The following is a 21,567-nucleotide window of genomic DNA, read 5'->3' as shown; positions in this document are numbered from 1 at the left end:
ATTTCCATTTATTCTGATTTTCCCACTCCTCAGTAAATGTTCATATATATATATATATATATACACAATATTGACAGTAAATGTTAACATATATGTGAGCATAAAAATATATGACCTGCCTATTTTCTGTCAATATTGTTTCAAGATTTTTTATGCTTCTAATATGAATGGAATCATTCTTCCATTATACTTTTCAATCGCATATTACTGATATATAGAAAATGTATTCTTTTGTTCTTGTTATATTTTTGTGTTTGTTTTATAATTTTCCCTTTATTGAAATTTTCATCAGTTATAATTAACTTTATATTATTTTTAGTTTTTATGCAAATGATATCATCTGCAAAAAATGTGATTTTTTTCATCTATTAAATATTTTATCTTGTTCATTTCCCTTGTCTGATCACAAGGGACTAAAATCCCAAACCCATGTTAAGTAATAATAGTAACAGGAGATATTTATAACTTGTTCTTAATTTTAGTGGCTATTCCTCATACAGTTCACTTTCAAGCATGAAGTTGACTCGATTTGAGATATTTATGCTATGAAGGAAGCATCCTTTCATTCCTATTTTATCAAGAACTTTTAACCAAAATAAATGGCTGAGTTTTATCAAAATATTTTTTGTGGGGTGGGATGGTAATGTCTATCAGGCTAATTCCATTACTGTTCATCTGTGACTTTTTTTTTCTTTTGGCTTCATGTTTAAATGTTCCTGTCTTCATAAAATGCAACCTATGTAATCATGGCATTTTTTTCTTTTCATGAACTCTAAACCCATGTGATAACATTTTATTTAGAATTTTTCTTATCTATTTTACATTTAAATCTTTAATCCATTTGGAATTTGCTGTAAGATATGAAGTACCCTTTTTTTTTTACAAAAGTATTTAGCCAATTGTCCACACACTAGTTATCAAAAGCCAAATTTCCAAAATACCACATTTATCATGGAATGATGTGATTTGATTGTCTCAGTCAGCTCAGGGTGCCATAACAAAATACCATAGACTGGGTGGCTCCATAGACTGGGTGGCTTAAACCACAGAAACGTAGTTTCTCCCAGTTCTGCAGGCTGGAGGTCTGAGGTCAGGATGCTACCATGGTCAGGTTCTGGTGGGGGCTCTTCCTGGCTTGCAGATGGTTACTTTCCCTCTGCGTCCTCATATGGGAGAAGAGACTGAGAGACTGAGAGATCTCTGTCTTCCTCTTCTTGTAAGGACATGGATCCTATTGGATTAGGGCCCCACCCTTCCTAAAGACTCTCTCTCCAGATATAGTCACTGGGGGCTAAAGCTTCAACATATACATTCTGGGAGGACACAGTTCAGCCCCTAGCAATGATGTGCCTGGATACAACGTACAGAGAATTGAGTTAAGCAAACCCTTCAGTACATGACACGCTATTATCACCAGCCTGTGTAAGGGGACTCTGATTTCTCTTTTTTCTTACTTTTCATCCCAATTCCCAGCTCCTATACACATGCAAGCTAATATGTCTAATTTCTTTGATATATATTTTTAATGACAAATACTACGTCATTAAAAATAGGAATATTTACTAATACCATTAACATTGTTACTATTATTACTATTACCAACAATGGTTTGAAATTTCTATTAACATTGATTTGAAATTTCTATTATTAACATTGATTTGGAATTTTAGTCCTTTGTGATCAATGAAAATAGATGAAATAAAATATTTAATAGACAAAAAATTACCAATTTTGTACATGGCATTATTATTTACATGTATGGTGTGTGTGTATGTGTATCCAAAACATAAATGTGTGTACATATAGATCTCAAAGACATTTATATATGTCAGAGACATTATGTTATCTTTACAAAATATTAGATTAATTGCATATGAAAGTGCTTCTAATTAATTTACATAAGTGATACTATGTTGTAGATCTTACTATGTTCCTTACTTTTAAAATCTAAGCTATGTTATCAAAATTTTTCCATTTTAGTAACTCTATAAATAAAAGATATAAAATAAAAGCTATGGGGGGATAGGGCTGAGCATACAGTATTGTAATGCTTATTGTTATCTAAAAATGGCAAGGAAAAAGGAGATAAAAGAGGAGTACATCATATCAACTTAGGATAAAATATTTAGACCTGAACTACACAATATGATAGCCATTTGCCACATGTAGTTATTTAAATGTAAATAAAATAAAAACTAAAATTCACTTTCTCAGCCACACTAACCACATTTCAAGTGTTCGATAGCCATGTAAGGCTGGTAGCTACTGTATCGAACAGTATAGATCTAAGACATTCCTATCATTGCAAAACATTCTACTGCAAAGTGTTATAAGTAGGCAATCTCAATGCTGTAAAGATGGAGAGGAGAAAGAGTGGTCGAGAAAGGTGTTTCCTTTTTACAAATACAGGGTCTTGTGAAGGAAGATTTTTCTAAAGTTTCTAATGCTTCCATTTCAAGGAAATACTTAAGGAGATGTTAAATCGATGGACATTTGTTCTGCTGTCCTAGGCACTCTTCTGTGTGAGTGACAGCACCACATGCTCCTGCTCCGGTAGACCTGACATTCTAACAGCCCGCAGCGAAAGATGACAATCATGAAGAAATAGGAGAAAGTCTTACAGAATGCATTGGGGAGGCTTTACTTTAGATTGGGTGGTCAAGGAAAGCCTCTCTGAGCACATGGCATTTCATCAGTGCTGGAAAGACAAAGGAAACTAGCCATGCAAAGATGTGAGGGAGGAGAAAGAGCAAGTGCAAAGTGCCAAGGCATGAATGCACCTCAAATACACAATGAAGCACAGCAAGGCATATGGCCTGATGGCAAAATAAGTGGTGGGGAGAGCCTTAAGAGAGACACTGTCTGGCAGCAGTGGAGAATGAAGTATATTGTTCTGTTAGACCAGAGCTTCTCAAGCTCAGACTATTAACATTTTGAGTTAGATATTTCTTTATTGGGTGGGGAGAAGGGGTGTCCATATGCATTTTACGATGGTTTGCAACATTCTTTGCCTCTACCTACTAGATTCCAGTTGCATCACTCTAGTTGTGAGAACCAAAATTATCTCCGAGTATTTTCAAATATCCTTTGGGGACCAAGTCGCCCTTCGTTGACAATCACTGTGCTGAACCACACTATTCTTTCAGGTCAGTTTCCAAATACTGATCCATGCCCATCTGTGATTTTGATCAGCCTAGCAATTATAACGTGGTCACATACTTTCCCTACAACCAATGACGATTCTTCCCTTTATACTTGCCTACAGTTGGAGGAGCAATTGTATCACATGCTTGTCCTGTCCAATGAATTTTGGCTGGTAGCCTCGCATTTTATCAGAAACACAAAGAATCTACTGATGTGGCTTGAGTCAGAAATCCTAATCAACACCCTCATAAGGCCAGCCCGAGTCCTCGTTCTTGGCAGCACTCTAAAGAACTTCATGCCAGATAATGGACAACTGTGCACAATAACAGGAGAAGAAAAGGGTCCAGGGTGAGACAATCTGGGCCCCCCTCTGGCTGGTCTTGTTGCGGCAACTACTCTTTCTATTGAAACCAATAATCTTTTATTTAATTGGCACATGATGAGGATTGTAACTTAGGCTTTCAACAAGATGATATTTTTGAAATATTTATAGGTGTGCCCCTGCCCTGCCAATATCTATTCCATCTTTGTGTTTTACCCCCAACCCTTACTATTCAAGAGCTGGATTATTCCCTGCTCATTATTTCTGAAAGAGACTGTGACAGCTGAAAGAAGAGAAAAAAGTAGCTGCTATCTGGCTTTGAATATCAAAAGAACAGGTTTTGAGAGAAAAGGGAAAGAATAAAAGATCAGACAGAAAGAATAAGAAACAGGAGACTACAGGAAAGGCAATTCTCCCTCCCTGGCCCCCACCAACCCTCCACACATACACACACGCACACACACGCATCCTGGGCTTGATGGATAAGGAGAAGACAACACAGAAGCGATGGGACAGAAGAGACAGCAAGGTCTGAGAAAAGGAACTAAGTCACTTTTGCCAGTTGCCTGGCTTCTACTTGAGCAAGGGGCTCCATCTGCTATGTGAACCCAGAGGCGATATCCATTGCCTTTTCAAACCATGTTCTTCTGATAGCAGACAACACTTTGCCCATTGGCTATCTAGCCAGAAGAGTGCCCTTCTACACCAGACCCCTTAAAACCGCTGGCACCATCCCACAGCACAGATACGTCCAACACAGACCCTGGTCACCAAGTTGGATGAGGCTGGGAGTGGTGTGAAAGGGAGAATCCCAAAACTTACTCACAGGAACCCAACAGGGGCAGGAAGTAGGAGTGAATTCTCCTTCTAGAGGTCACAGATGATTACTCTTAACTTGCTGTCTGTGCCCTCTGTACAATGGAAGCAGAGCAGTGAATCTGTTCCCTGTCCATACGATCTGAGGCACTGGTAGATGTTCAACGGGTCCCTCCAATTTTCCATTATTTCTGTCATTTCCAGTCTAAGCTGCTGTGAACTTGAGGTGTCCCAAGATAGCACGGCAGCTTGTGCTTTGGTCTGGTTCTATGTATGTATATCCTGCAGAATTTCCCCAGTGTTTCTAGTATACAAATGATGTTTGCCCTTTTTAAGAGCTTCTACTGCTTTTTCCTCCCCAATTTTCATATTTATTTGGTCATTTCAATGAAAATTTGGAAGGGATAGGCTTCACTCAGTTGAACTAAATTCCTTCTCTTGAAATTCAGTGTGCACTGTCTTTCCAATGTCATCTTAATTTTACCATAGTTTGTAGAAAGTCTTTAAAATTTGGCTGATTCTACAAACCTTTGCTCACCTGTGGTCATTTCAACAGGAATGCATAAGAGAAGCAAATTTATGAAAATATGGCCTTACATTGCCTTGTTTTCACCAGATTCAGTCGATTTTTAAAAAAGTCTAGCTACAAGTTGACAGGGTATACAGAATCTCCGTTCTGGGATTACCTCTGGTATTTTAGGTGTGACTCATTGGTGCTTTCTGGAGAATTCTGACATTGGCAAGAAGAAAAGAAAAGAAAAGAAAAGGCATTCTCTTGTTAATGTCAATGCATACAGTGGCCTTCTCCTTAAAATTTCCTCCAGTGCCATGAGCAGACAGCAAACTGGATTCTATTCCCCTTTGTACCCCTTTCATTTCTTTAATTTTCTTTATTGGCACTTTACATGAAAGAAATTGTACAGAGTTAAGAATGCATTTTAGGATGTTTTCCTCTGCCAAATTTGCTTGCAAATTTTGCTCCTGCTAGAAGATGAAACAGAACACTCTTGACATTGCCAGTATTCCCAACTGTAGGATCACTTGAGATATTACTTTCCTACTTAGCAATCTCTGAAAGTTGTTCTCCTCTGTGATTTGATACAGACCTTTGCCAATTTGCTCTCTCTCTTTTTTTCACTTTTAACACATTTCCATGCAATATACAAATGCCAGTGTGCAAATCATCCAGAATTATTCACATCCTAAAATAAAGTTCCTTTTCTTCTCCATTGAAATTGTAAAGCTTAAAATAAATTTAGAAGAAAAAAAAAACCCAGACTTATGGTTTGCGTTTGTCTAAAATGGCTTTGTTTTACAAGCAGTGGTTTTGTAGTGTGCCCTGTTGGGTACAGTGGCCACCTTGAGTAATCAGTGAAACTCACAGGCTGAGACCAAGCAGGACATCCACAGGGATGATTTTAAATGTTAGTGTGCAGGACTGAAATCCCACGGTGCTCTGAGCTTGACGAAGCATGGTTTGTCAAGGTTGGTATTCTGATATTGTTTTCCAGACCCTGATAAGAACAGGCCTGAAAGGGAACTGAAGAGATTTTTTAGGGGAGTTGAAGAGTTGAGAACCTAAACAGGGCTGCCTGGGGGACAGCCAGGCTGAGTGAGAAAGCTGCCTTCTAGGAGGTTATCATTCCCACCCCTGAGCATTTCAGAATCTTGGGTAGACACCTGAGGCTCAAACCTGGAAAAGGTAAAAGACAAAGGCAAAAGGTCGTCAAAGGTTATGACTCTCCCTCTGGGGTCAGCTCTTTGCCCCATAAAACCCCTCTGCACGCTAGGAGAGTCCTTGTGCAAAGTCAGCTCAGCCACAGGCTTGGACAAGCAGGAATAATAGGCCTTAGCTACGTTCAGATGGATCCTGCCTTTCCTTTCTTCAATCCTACAGTTTCTGAAATGGGTCATAACTTGGCTACTGTTAGGGGTAGCTAACTGTTGTTGAGAGCTGACCTTAGCCAGGCACTGTGCAAACTGCTTTCTATTCATGACCTTATTTGATACTCACAACTCCCCATTAGGACTCATTGCTACCCCCGTTTATGAATCAGGAAACTAGGAGCTAAGAGATTCGGAGCTTGCTCAGGGCCACACCACCAGTAACCCTTACACTGTGCTAGTTCCCACTAAGATTTTGGCTTCCTAATGTTGGAGTAATTCATTTCTTTTAATGTGCCTTAATTTGTTTGATCTCATTTGAATCTTTTTAAGCTTTTGAGATTTCATAATCCTTTTTATCTCTTTTTACTATCATTTATAATTTGTGTCTATTTGTCCCTTAAATATTTCATGTCTTTTATTACTAACCCTTTAATAATTTAGCATTGACATAGTTTCATATTCTTTAATGTCTGAGCTTTCATTTCCAGTAGCAAGCACTTTTCCTGGCACACATAAAGATCCAAATTAATATTTGTCGAATAATGAGTAAGCCTCTAGCCTTCATAGTTTTGGGTTGTTACTCTGCTTTATAAGTTTCCCTTTAATTATTTATCTTCTTTTAAGTTTTTTTATTCACACTTTTGTGGTTTAACTTTGACAAAATTAGACAACTGTAAGTTCTGAGCTAGTGGTTTTATCTATTATGATTAATTTTTCCTTTAGTTGTTAATATGTGTTAAGCTTTTAATCTTACCTTTCAAAGTTCTGATTTCTAGTTCTTTTGCTCCCCTTAATCTCCCTATATTTCACATAGAAATCCTTAAATTTCTGTTTTTCTTAGACTTTTAGGTTTTTTTCCTTTACTTTGTTATCACACTGGCTCATCTTTTTATTTACTTACACATTTTTTCATCAGTAATTTTAATTATTTTGCTCTGTGGATGATTTTAAAAGTGAGGATTTTAAAAGTGAGGAGAGGGTGGAAGGCTAAAAATAAATCTTCCTGATGTTCTCCTTCAATGATTCTCTAATTCCATTCAATTCTCCTGGTACAAATAACAACAACAAACGGTAACAGGAAAAGAATAACTGGACAGCAAACAGTAACATGCCAGAGTGAACATTAAGCTTATTTAATCATCAGAATGGACTCAGGCGCATGTACCAACAAAACAGAGCAGTTGCTGGCTGGCCAGGACCTGCAAGGCTGCACCGGTATGCACTGGCTGCAGATCACGGGGGCAGAGAACTCGTCTCAGTGCAAGAAAGAGTAGACTGCCATCTTTTTCCTTTTCCCTCCAGAGGGATTCCCACCAGAAATTTAGGGTTCATTATTCTTTTACTTTTCTTTGTACTTTTACCACATACATAAACACTCTTAACAATAGGTTATATAGTTTTTGCATTTTAAAAAGCAGCTTTTTGCAAAGAGATTTATACTCTATGCATTATTTTTGACCACCTTTAATTGACCAAGATTATTTCTTTTTTCTTAATTTTTTTTTGAGACAGGGTCTGTCTGTTACCCAGGCTGGAGTACAGTGGCACCATCTTGGCTCACTGCAAACTCTGCCTACTGGGTTCAAGTGATTTTCCTGTCTCAGCCTCCCAAGTAGTTGGGACTACAGGAGCATACCACCATGCCTGGCTAATTTTTGTAATTTTAGTAGAGACAGGGTTTTGCCATGTTGCCCAGGCTGGTCTCGAACTTTTGACCTCAGGTGATCTACCCACCTCAGCCTCCCAAAATGCTGGGATTACAGGCACAAGCCACCACGCCCATCCTGACCAAGATTATTTCATAAGAAGCATACTTGTTGCTGCCTGTGGTTTGTGTATTTTATTCCTATATAATATTTCATTGTTTGAATATACCACAATATACTTTGTCATTCTATTTGTAATGTGAATTTTCCTGTTTTTTTTTTTTTTACTGTGTTAGAACATTTTGATTCTTGTCTCCTGATGCACATTTCTAAGGGTTTAAGTTAGCCATTTAGAAATGAAAAAAGCCAGTCTTAAGGGCCATGCATCTTCAACTTTATTAGAGAATGCCAAACTATTCAAATCGTGCTGTACCAATTTACACTTCCTCAAGCACAGTTATATGATTTTTTGTTTCTCTTCACTCTTTTCAATACTTGATATTACATATTTGAATATTTTTGCCAATCTGATGGGTTTGAAATATCACTATGGCTTTGATTTGACTTTACAAATCACAAATGATATTAGGCATCTTTTCATAAGACTGGTTGGCCACTCATATTCTTCATCTAAAAGATGTTTGTTCCAGATTTGCCTATTTTTCTTCTTTTTGTTATTTATCAATTTTTTTTCCTTTATTTCTTCTAAAAAAAAAACAGGATACATGTGCAGAACATGCAGGTTTGTTACACAGGTTTATGTGAGCCATAGTGGTTTCCTCCACCTACTGACCCATCCCCTAAGTTCCCTCCCCTCACCCCCAACCCCCCAACAGGCCCTGGTGTGAATTGTTCCCCTCTCTGTGTCCATGTGTTCTCATTGTTCAACTCCCACTTATAAGTGAGAGCATGTGGGGTTTGGTTTTCTATCTCTTTGTTAGTTTGATAAGGATGGTGGATTCCAGCTTCAATCATGTCCCTGCAAAGGACATGATCTCATTCCTTTTTATGGCTGCATAGTATTCCATGGTGTATATGTACCACATTTTCTTTATCCAGTCTATCACTGATGGGAATTTGGGTTGGTTCCATGTCTTTGCTATTGTAAATAGCGCTGCAGTTAAACATACATGTGCATGTCAGACTTGCTTATTTTTCTACTGAGCCATTTCTCCTAATTAATATTATTTATACATTTTTAAAATTTTTATTCTGTATATTGGACATTGTATTTTCACTTTATGGGCATTTTGTTAAACATAAATGCTTAATTTAATATAGTAAAATGTATCATTCTCTTTCTCTAGAGTGCACTTTATGTACCTTGCTTAAGAATTCCACCTATATGCCAGAGTCATAAACATATCTTCTATATATTTTGTAAGTTTTATAGTTTTATCTTCCACATTTAAGATTTTTTTCATCTATCAAAGAACTAATTTTAGACTTATTCATCCTCTCTATTATACGTTTGATTTCCACTTCATTAATCTCTCCTTTTATCAGGTAGAAACATTGATAATCCTAAACATATTTAGGTAAAAATTAGCATGTGAAATTCTTTAAATTTCACAGCAACCATTTGTTTGGAGGACACCAGAAAGCCTACCTTAATAAACACACATATAGAGGTGATAAAATCTCACTTAATTCTTCAGACCTTGGAGAGCTATCAACACCTAATAAAGCTTTAAATGGTCAGATGTGCATTTTTAAAATATAACTTTAGCTGAAGTAGATGAGATCACAGAGCTCTGAACTATGACATTAACAACAGAAATTCAAGAAGAGGAACTGATTTCCAGGAAACAATCCTGAATAATTGATACTGGTCAGGTCTTACTGGGCATGAGGGATGCAAGAGAATGGGTCTAAGATCAGTGTTCAGTTTCAATGTTGGTAGAGTATACGGTTAGTGACTCTATTAAGTGAGACAGAGAGTATGGGAATAGAAACTAGCTAAGAGGTTGAAAGTGCAGGTGGATTAGTCCATTCTTGCACTGCTATGAAGAAATACCTGAAACTGGGTAATTTATAAAGAAAAGAAGTTTAATTGGCTCATAGTTCTGCAGTCTGTATGGGAAGCATAGCAAGAAGCCTTGGAAAGCTTTTACTCATGGCAGAAGGCAAAGCAGGAGCAGTCATCTTTCACGGCAGGAGTAGGACCAAGAGAGAGAGGGGAGGCACTACACACTTTTAAACAACCAGGTCTCACAAGAGCTCACTTACTATCACCAAGACAATACTAAGGGGTTGGTGCTAAACCATTCACGAGAAATCTGTCCCCATAATCCAGTCACCTCCCATCAGGCCCCACCTCCAACACTGAGGATTACAATTCAACATGAGATTTGGGTAAGGACACAAATCCAAACCATATCTCAGTTAGTCAAGGATTCCAATAGAAAAGGATGGCACACATTGGACAATTCGAAGAATCTAGGAAGAACTGTATGGTGAGAGCTGCAGCTTTGGTAGAGGGATGTGACATGTAGCCAACCCCTTGGATCCAGCAGGTGCTGCTGGGGAAATAAGTTCCCAGCCCAATCTTCTCCTTCCTTCCAATCTTTTACTGGTGCTGCCCATTTGCAAGAAGGCTAAGGAGTCTCTGATATAGACTAAGCTAAGTCTCCTTGGACACAAGCAAGGGCTGAAAGGTAGAAAGTGGATTTAAAGGAACAAATGATATGTAGCACAATAAGCGAAATAAAAGGATCTTTTAGATTTTCTTTAAAATAGATCAGAACTTGTGGGAGATAGATGAAACAATATTGGCAAACTGTTGATATTTGTTAAAACCATGGAATGAGTTCTTCACAAGTGCTTGTTACAGCCCTCTCTACATTTTTGTTTGAAAATTTCAAGACTAAAAAAGTAGGAAGAAGAGGGAGGAAAAAAGGAGGAGCAGGAGGAGGATGAAATTATAGACACCACTGATGCTGTCTGTACATAGCTGAAAAAACTATATGAAAACTACACTATTATGAACACTCAGAGTGAAAGCTAAGGTGTTCTTCACCAGACACACATCCTTAAAAAAATCTTCCTCTACAAAAGTCAGTTCAAAGACTAGAATAAGGAACCATTGCAATATATGTGCAGATATAAACAGAAGGAAACCAGAAACATGAAAAAGTAAGGAAATTTGACACTTTCAAAGGAACACAATAATTCTCCAACAACAGATTTCAATGAAAAAGAAATTTACAAAATGCTGGAAAAATAATTCAAAATAATTATATTAAAGAAGCTCTGTGAGATATAAGAGAACACAGAAAAACAATACAAAGAAATCCATAAAACAATTCAAAATGTGGATGAGAAATTCACCAGAGAGAGATATCAAAAAAAGAGAACAAAACAAAAATTCCAGAATTAAATAATTTAATACATGAAATAAAAAGTACATTTGAGAGCCTTAACAATGAACTAGATCAAGGAGAAGAAAGAATTTCAAAACTCAAAGACAGGTCTTTTGAAATAACTAAGTCAGAAATAATAAATTAATAAAAAGGAAAGAATAAAAATAAGAAAAGTATACAGGAAAGAATGGACACCATAAAGGAATCAAATATTTAAATTTTGTGTGTTCCAGAAAATGAAGAAAAGTCCAAAGGCATAAAAAAATGTTTAATGAAATAGCTGAAAATGATTCAGGTATAGCAAGTTATTTAGACATCTAAACACAGGAAGCTCAGAGATCCCTATCTAGATCTATCCCAAAAAGATCTCCATGGCACATTATTTTCAAACTGTCAAAAGTGAAAGACAAACAGAGAAATATAAAAATAGCAAGAGAAAAGCATCTAGTTGCATATAAGGAAAACCCCATCAGACAAACAGTGGATTTCTCAGCAGAATCCTTAGAGATAAGGAGAAATTGGGATGAGGTATTCAAAATTCTGAAAGCAAAAAACACTGTCAAGTAAGAATACTAGACCCAGGAAAGTTATCCGTCATAAATGAAGGACAAAAGTCTTTCACATACAGGCAAAAACAGAGGGAATTCATTATCACTAGATTAAACCTACAAGAAATGTTCAAAGGAGTCCTAACCATGGAAATGAAAGGACAATATTTACCATCATCATGAAAACACATGAAAGTATACAACTCACTGGTAAAGCAAACACACAAATGAGGGAGAGAAAACACTAAAATCATATCACTACAGAAAACCACCAAAGAACAATACTAAACAGTAAGAGAGAAAGAAAGACACAAAAGATAACAAAACCAGAAACAATGAAAATTATGACAGGAACATAACCTCACATATAAATAATAACCTCGAATGAAAACAGATTAAATCCTTTGCTTAAAAAATATAGACTGGCTAAATGGATTTCAAAACAAAACAAAACAAAACATAATCCAAGTATATGCTGCCTACAAGAGACATAGTTTACATGTAAAGACACATACAGGCTGAAGTAAAGGTATGAAAAAAGTATTCTATGCAGCAGAAACCAAAAGTATGCAGAAGCAGCTATGCTTAATATCAAACAAAATAGAACTTTAACTCAAAAACACTATTTAAAAAGACAAAGAAGTAATTATATAATGATAAAGAGGTCAGCCCAGCAAAAAGTGTAACAATTTTTATATGGACCCAACACTGAAGCAACTAGATACATAAAACAAGTATTACTAGTTATAAAGAGAGAGATAGACTTCAATACATTAATACTGAGGGATTTCAAAACCTTGGTCTCAGCATTAGAGAGATCATATAGACAGAAAATCAACAAAGAAACATTGGATTTAAACTGGACTTTACACCAAATGGACCTAACAAACATTTACAGAACATGTTATCCAACAAATGCACAATATGCATTATTATCATCAGCACATGGAATATTCTTTAAGAAATACCATATATTAGGCCACAAAACAAGTAACAAGAAATTATAAAAAACTAAAATCATATCAAATATCTTCTCAGACCACAATAAAACAAAACTAGAAATCAATACCAAGAGGAATTTTGAAAACTACACAAATATTTGTAAATTAAACAACATGCACCTGAATTACCATTGTGTCAATGAAGAAATCAAGATAGAAATTAAAGCTTTTCTTGAGACCAATGAAAAGGAAAACACAACATACCAAAATCTGTGAGATAACAGCAAAAGTCATGCTAAAAGAGAAGTTTATAGCAATAAACACATACATCAAAAATGTAGAAAGACTTCAAACAAACAACCTAATGATGCACCTAAAAAAACTAGAAAGAAAAAATCAAACCCCAAATTAGAAGGAAAAAAAGAAAAAAAGAAATATCAGAGTGAATCTAAACAAAATAGAGACTAAAGAAATATAAAGAATCAACAAAACAAAAAGTTGGTTCTTCAAAAAGATAAAGAAAAATGATAAGCTACCAGTAGACTAGCTAAAAAACAAAAGAGAGAAGACCCAAATTAACATAATCACAAATGAAAAAGGAGACATTACAACTGACACCAAAAAAATACAAAAGATCATTAGAAACTATTATGAACAGCTATACATCTAAAAACTGGAAAACCTAAAAGAAATGAATAAGTTCCTCAGAACATACAACCTCCCAAGATTGAATCAGAAGAAAGTAGAAGATTTGAACAGATCGATAGTGAGTAGTGAAATTGAATCAGTAATAAAATGTCTCCCAACAAAGAAAAGCCCAGGATTGGATGGATGAATTTGCTGCTGAATTCTAATGAACACACAAAGAAGAAATGGTACCAAGCCTCCTGAAACTGTTCTAAAACACATAACAGTTCTGCAACTGTTCCAAAAATTGAAGTGTAGATAACTCCTCCCTAACTCATTCTACAAAGCCAGCATTATCCTGATATCAAAACCAAAGAAGAACACAGCAAAAAAAACTACAGGCCAATATCCCTAATAGACATAGATGAAAAAATTCTCAACAAAATACTGGCAAACCAAATCCAATAGCACATCAAAAAGATAATATACCATGATCAGGTGGCATTTATACCAGGAATACAAGGATGGCTCACCATATGCAAATCAATAAACATGATCAATAAACATCACATCAATAGAACGAAGGACAAAAATCATTTGATTATCTCAATAAATAGAAAAAGATACAAAATCATCTCAGTAAGTACAACAAAATCAATAAATTCAACATCCCTTCATGATAAAAAAAAAAAAGTTCCCAACAAACTAGGCATGGAAGGAATACACTTCAAAATAATAAAGGCCATATATGACAAACCCACAACTAACATTATACCAAATGGGGAAAAGTTGAAAGCCTTTCCTCTAGGACTTGGAACAAGGCAATGATGCTCCCTCTCACCACTCCTGTTCAATATAATACTGGAAGTCCTAGCCAGAGCAATCGGACAAGAGAAAGAAATAAAAGGCATCCAAATTGGAAAAGAGGAAGTCAAATGGTTAGATTGCCATCTTTCCCTCCAGATGACATGATCTTGTATTTAGAAAATCCATAAGACTCCACCAAAAACCTCTTAGAACTGATAAATTCAATAAAGTCACAGGATATAAAATCAACATATATAAATCAACATACTTTCTATATACTAATAATAAAATAGTTGAAAAAGAAATCCAGAAGGCAATCCCATTTACAATAGCTACAAAATAAAATAATAAAATAAAATACCTAGGAATAAATATAACCAAGGAGGTGAAAGATCTCTACAAGGAAAACTGTAAAACATCAATGAAAGAAATTGAAGAGGACACAAGAAAATGGAAAGACATCCTATGCTCACAGATCGCAAAGATGAGCATCATTAAAATGTTAATGATGCCTGAAGCAATCTGCAGATTTAATGCAATCCCTATCAATACACCAATATCACTTTTTACAAACATGCAAAAAATCCTAAAATTAATTAGAACCAAAAGAGAGCCCTAATAGTCGAAGCATTCCTGAGAAAAAAGAACAAAGCTGGAGGCATCACACTACTTCAAAATATATTACAAGGCCATAGTAACCAATACAGAATGGTATTGGTGTAAAAATAAACACACAGACCAAAGGAACAGAATAGAGAGCCCAGAAATAAATCCACATATTTATAGCCAACTGATCTTCAACAAAGTCATTAAGAACATACATTAGGAAAAGGAATCAAGATGGCAGATACATGCAGGTGGTAGGTGCCTCCTCCATGAAGAGGAACCAGAATAGTAAGTAGATACTTAATATTTTGAACAGATTATCTAGAAGACAATGCTAGGATTCACAAGAGAAGAAACGAGAAGCACCAGAAGTAAGGAGAGGATTTGAGGGATTTGAGGCAGCTTGCCTGGCCAGGAACTCACTGAGGGCCAGGAGAGCCTCCTGATGCAGGGAAATGGAGAGAAAGCCCCAAAGTTCCACTCTGAAACAGACTTTTATGATTTGGGATATGGGAGAAACCTTTGACTACTAGGACCTCAGGCCTGACATATGAAGCTGCCTAAGGATTGCACAGAGATGCTGCTCCAGGAAGGTAATCTACACAGAATCCACTGGCATCTGAGCCTAGAGAAGCCTCAGCTGGGTGCCATTTTGAAAGCCTAGATACTGGGGACCTAGAAACATGGCTACTGCCACTGCACTACTCCAAGGTGGAAGAAGGGAGACCAGGTGTTCCCATGCACCTCTGGGAGGATCCCTACTGCTCTGCTATGAACTGCTGTGAGATTGAGGCTAGAGCAAACCACATTCTTCACATCTTCTTGTCTATGCTACTCACTTGAGAATGGCCCTGCCCTCTCTGGTGACAAGCCCACAGATGGCACCATTTTGAACATTTAATGCTGGGCTATGCCCTGTGTTCTGGCCAAGTTTCAGGTGACACAGCTGCAGCTGCCAGTCCACCTAGGGAGGAACAGCACACTTAGGACAATACCCACTGCCCTGCTATGGGTAGCTCTGGGACTGAGGACCAGCACACCCAACTCTTCACAGCAATACTGACGTGGACTGCTTGGGTCCCAGTGGATTGCTCCACCACCACTACTGCCATCATCAAGCAACACTAGCTGCCCAAAGCCCTGAGAATGCACCCTCACACGACACTCACCTTCTAATAAGCAAGCCAAATCCCTGGAGGCCCAATAATCAGCTCTCCCAGGACCCACTAACACTGGAGCCAGTGTAAGACTGTTCTGGGGCCTACAAATAGGCACATTCACTCCACTACTGCCATCACTGAGACCCAAAGATTGGCTCGGTTGGTGTCCATGTTCTCAGCAAAACTTCACCACAACTTCAACTAATAACCATACCCTAAGCCACTGAGGAAATCACAGATACCACTGACCCTGTGCACTGCCAAAGAAGTCATACAAAGATCACGCAAAAAAAACAAAAAAAAATTATTTTGGATTTGCAGAAATCCAAAATCAAAGTATCTTAATCAACATACATACATCTTCAGGAAAAACGTATCCTGTACAAAAGCAATTTCAGGCTAGGCTGAAAAACAACCTGTACAAAAGCAATTACAGGTGGCTCATACCTGTAATCCCAGCACTTTGGAATGTTGAGATGGGAGGACTGCTTGAGCCCAGGAATTCCAGATCATCTTGGGCAACATAGGGAGACATTGTCACTAAAAAAAAAAAAAAAGAAAGAAAAATTAAAAAATAGCTGGGCATGGTGGCACACATCTGTAGTCTCAGCTACTCAGAAGGCTGAGGTAGGAATATCAACTGGGCTCAGGAGGTCAAGGCTGCAATGAGCCATGATTGTACCACTGCACTCCAGCCTGGGTGACAGAATGAGACCCTGTCTAAAAAAATATTTTTTAAGCAATTTCAAAAAATTGGAACAAGTGACTGCTACATAAAATGTGCAGGTATCAATGGAAGAACAAAGGAAACATGAAAAGCCAGGGAAATATGATACCACCAAAGGACCACAGCAATTGTTCAGCAACAGACCTTAATCAAAAAAAATTATGTGAAATACCAGATAAATAATTCAAATACGTATTTTAAAGAAGCTCAATGAGATGTAAGAGAAATCTAAAAACTAACACAAAAAATTTAGAAAATTAGTTCAAGATATAAATGAGAAATTTACCAAGATGATAGATATCTTCTTATATATTAAAAATATATAGTATATATAATTAAAGACATATATCTTTAAATATATTTATGTTATATAAATATATACTATACTATGTATTATATATAAATATATATAATTTATATATATCTTCTATTTTTTAAAAAAAGCAGAAATTCTGGAACTAAAAAATTCATTGAAGAAAACACCAAATAGATTTCGAACTTTCAATAACAGACTAAACCAACCAAGCAAAAAAACAAGAAAAAAATCAGAACTCAACAACAGGTCTTTTGAAATAATCCAGTCAGAAAAAAATAATAAACAAGAATTAAAAAGAATGAACAAAGACTTTGAGACATCTGTAACTACATAAAGTGGTTGAACTTATGAATTATAGGTATCCCAAGGAGGAAGAGAGATGAAAGAGCTTAGAAAACCTATTTAAAGAAATAATCAATGCAAGCATCCCACGTCTATCGATAGTCACACATCCACATATAAGAAGCCCAGTAATCCCCAGAAAAATATATTACAAAAAGGACTTCACCACTGCATGTTATATTCAGAATGTCTAAAGTTGAATTAAAATAAGTAATTTTAAAATTAGCAAGAGAAAAATGTCTAGTCACCTATTCAAAAAAAAACCCACCCCATCAGGCTAACAGTGGACTTTTCAGCAGAACCTCACAGGTAAGGAGAGAATACAATAGTATTTTCAAAGCACTGAAAGAAAAAGACTGCCAGCCAAGGATTTTATATCCTCCCAAAATAAGCTTCATAAATAAAGGAGAAATACAGTTGTTTCCTGACAAGCAAACACTGAGGGAATTTCTCATCACTAGCCTGGCCCTACAGGAAATGCTCAAAGGGGTCATAAACATGGAAATGAAAGGTTGATATTCACCATCATGAAAACACATGAAAATATAAAACTCATAGTTCTTATAAAACAAGGAGGAAAAGAAAGGAATCAAATGGCAACAGAACAGTTTCATCAAACCACAAAGACAAAAAAAGAAAACGAAACAAAGAATTTTTAAAACCAAGTTGAAAACAACAATGTGACAGGAACAAAGCTTCACATATTAATATTAACCTTTAATGTAAATGAATTAAATGCTCCACTAAAAAAATACAGATTGGCTAAATGAATTTTTTTGAATGATCCAGCTATATGCTACATACAAGAAACTCACCTTACCTTTAAAGGCACATAGATGGAAAAAAAAAAAAAACTCAGAGGTGGAGAAAGATATTCTATGCAAATGAAAACCAAAACTGAGCAGGAGTCACTATACTTACTAGATAAAAGAGACTTTAAATCAAAAACAGTTTTTTTAAACAGACAAAAAGGTCATTATATAATGATAAAGGAATCAATTCAGCAAGAGCAAATAACAATCCTAAATATATATGCACCCAACATTGAAGCACCCAAATTCACAAAGCAAATATTATTAGACCTAAGTAATGAGATAAACAGCAATACAATGATAGTGAGTGACTTAAACACCCTATTCACAGCACTAGACACATCATCAAGACAGAAAACTAATTTTGAAAATTGGACTTTAGACCAAATGAACCTAATAGACATTTAGAGAACATTCTTCCCAACAGCTACAGAATATTCTTTTCACTAGCACATTGAACATTCTCTAAGATAGACTGCATCTTATAGGCCACAATACAGGTCTTAACAAATGTTTAAAAACTGAAATAATATCAAGTAACTTCTCAGACCATAGTGGAATAAAGCTAGTAATCAATGCCAAGAGGAACTTCAGAAACTATACAAATATCTGGAAATTAAACAGCATGCTCCTGAACAATGACTGGGTCAATGAAAAAATTAATGTGAAAATTTAAAGATTTTTTTGAAATGAATAAAAATGAAAATACAACATACCTAACCCTGTAGGATATAGCTAAGGGAGTGCAAAGAGAGAAATTTATAGCATTAGATGCCTACATCAAAAAATTAGAAAGATTACAAATTAACAACCCAACATTACACCTCAAGAAATAGATTAAAAAGAACACACCAAACCCAAAGTTAGCAAAATAAAAGAAATAACAATGATGAGAGTGTAACTAAATAAAAGAGACCCCCTCAAAAATACAAAGGATGAACAAAACAAAAAGTTGGTTCTTTGAAAAGATAAGCAATATTGAGAAACCACTAGCAAGATTAACCAAGAATAGAGATGATCCAAACAAACAAAATCACATATGAAAAAGGAGACATCCCAACTGATACTATAAAAATACAAAAAAAATCAGAGATTATTATGTACAATTATAGGCTCACAAACTAGAAAACCCAGAGGAAGCAGATAAACTCATGGAAACACACAACCTACTGAGATTGAATGAGGAAAAAACAGAACCCCTGAACAAACTAAAATCAGTAGCAAGATGGAATTGTGTCTGGAGTTGGTTCCTTCCAGTGGGTTCATGATCTGGCTGACTTCAAGAATGGAGGCAGACCTTCACGGTGTTACAGCTCACAGACCCAAGAGCAGTAGCAAGGTTTATTGTGAAGAGCAAAAGAACAAAGCTTCCACAGCATGGAAGCAGACCTGAGTGGGTTGCGGCTGGCTGGCTGGGATGGCCAGCTCTATTCCCTTATTTGTCCCCTCCCATGTCCTCTTTCTGTCCTATCAGAATGCCCTTTTCTCAATCCTCCCCACGATTGGCTTCTTTTAGACTCCTGCTGATTGGTGCATTTTACAGCGTGCTGATTGGTCCATTTTACAGAGTACTGATTGGTGCATTTTACAGACTGCTGATTGGTGCATTTTACAAACCTCTTGCTAGCTACAGAGCACTGATTGGTGCATTTTTACAGAGCACTGATTGGTACGTTTTTACAGAGCGCTGATTGGTGCATTTTACAAACTTCTTGCTAGCTACAGAGTGCTGATTGGTGCATTTTACAAACCCCTTGTAAGACAGAAAAGTTCTCCAAGTCCCCACTCCACCGAGGAAGTCCAGCTGGCTTCACTTCTCAGAATCACAAATTAAAAAATCTTCCAATAAGTAAAAGCCTGAGACCCGATGGATTCACAGCTGAATTCTATCAAACACACAAACAAGAACTAATACTTATCCCCTTGAAACTAGCCCAAAAAAATCAATGGGAAGGGAGTTATCCCTAACTCATTTTACAAGGCCATTATCATTCTGATACCAAAATCGGACAAAGGCACAACAAAAAAAGAAAACTACAGATCAATATACATGATGAACATAGACGCAAAAATCCTTAACAAAATACTAGCAAATCAAATCCAACAGCACATTTAAAATATAATATACCATGATCAGGTTGAATTTATCCCAGGGATGCATGGATGGTTCAACACATGCAAATCAATAAATGTGATACATTATACAAGCAGAATTAAAGACAAAAACCTTATGATCATCTCAATAGATGCAGAAAAATCACTGAATGAAATTCAGCATCCCTTCATGATAAAAATCCTCAAAAGAACTAGTCATCAATGGAACAAATCTCAACATAATAAAGGCCACATATGACAAACTCACAGACAACATCATACATAACAGGGAAAAGTTGAAAGTATTCCCTCTAAGATCTGGTATAAGAAAGAATGCCCATTTCCACCACTCTTATTTAACATAGAACTGGAAGTCCTCACCAGAGCAATCAGGCAAGAGAAAAAATAAAATAAAATGTATCCAATTTGGAAAGGACAAAGTCAAATTATCTCTGTTTGCTGATATGATTTTATATCTAGAAAACCCTAAAGACTCCACCAAAAAAAATTCCCAAATGAATTCAGTAAAGTTTCAGGATACAAAATTAACATATAGAAATCTGTGGTGTTTCCATACACCAATAATGATCTAGCTAAAGACAAAATCAAGAAGGCAATCTCATTTACAACAGCTACAGAAAGAAAAATACCTAGGAATATATTTAACCAAGGAGGTGAAAGATCTCTATATGGAGAACTAAAAAACACCCACTGGCTCATGCCTGTAATCCCAGCACTCTGGGAGGCCAACGTGGGTGGATCACCTGAGTCAGGAGTTCAAGACCAGCCTGGCCAACATGATGAAACCCCGTCTCTACTAAAAGTACAAAATTAGCTGGGCATGGTGGTGCATGCCTGTAGTCCCAGCTACTCGGGAGGCTGAGATAGGAGAATAGCTTGAACCTGGGAGGCAGAGGTTGCAGGGAGCGGAGATCACACCACTGCACTTCAGCCTATTGGGCGACAGAGTGAGACTCCATCTCAAAACAACAACAACAAACAAAAAAACACTGAAAAAAGAAATTATACATGACAGAAACAAATGCATTCCATGCTTATGAATTGAAAGAATCGATGTTATTAAAATGACCATAGTGCCCAAATAAATCTACAGATTCAATATAATTCCCATCAAATTACCAATATATTTTTTCACAGAATTAGAAAAAACAATCCTAAAAATCATATGGAATGAAAATAGAGCCCAAAGAGCCAAAATCAATTCTAAGCAAAAAAGGAACAAAGTTGGAGGTATCACATTACCTGACTTCAAATTATACTACAAGGCTACAGAAACCAAAACAACATGGTACCGGTATAAAAATAGACATATAGATCAGCATAGAGAACCCATAAATAAAGCCACATACAAACAATGAACTGATCTTTGACAAAGTCATAAAAACTGTA

The 21,567-nt window shown here is 36.4% G+C and overlaps 1 long non-coding RNA gene across 1 annotated transcript in view; it reads right to left on the bottom strand.

Annotated features, from left to right (window-relative positions):
* Positions 1–10,712: 10,712 nt before the first annotated feature.
* Positions 10,713–21,567, bottom strand: part of LOC129394066 (uncharacterized) — a 56,852-nt gene continuing 45,997 nt past the window's right edge. The window contains exon 3 of the long non-coding RNA XR_008621270.2: positions 10,713–16,406. This is a non-coding gene — a long non-coding RNA (uncharacterized LOC129394066). The remainder of the gene's footprint in view (positions 16,407–21,567) is intronic.

Source organism: Pan paniscus, chromosome 16, assembly GCF_029289425.2.
Source record: "Pan paniscus chromosome 16, NHGRI_mPanPan1-v2.0_pri, whole genome shotgun sequence".
Classification (NCBI taxonomy): Eukaryota; Metazoa; Chordata; class Mammalia; order Primates; family Hominidae; genus Pan; species Pan paniscus.
The sequence above is the reverse complement of the archived record's forward strand: the minus strand, read 5'-3'. Positions and strand labels throughout refer to the sequence as shown.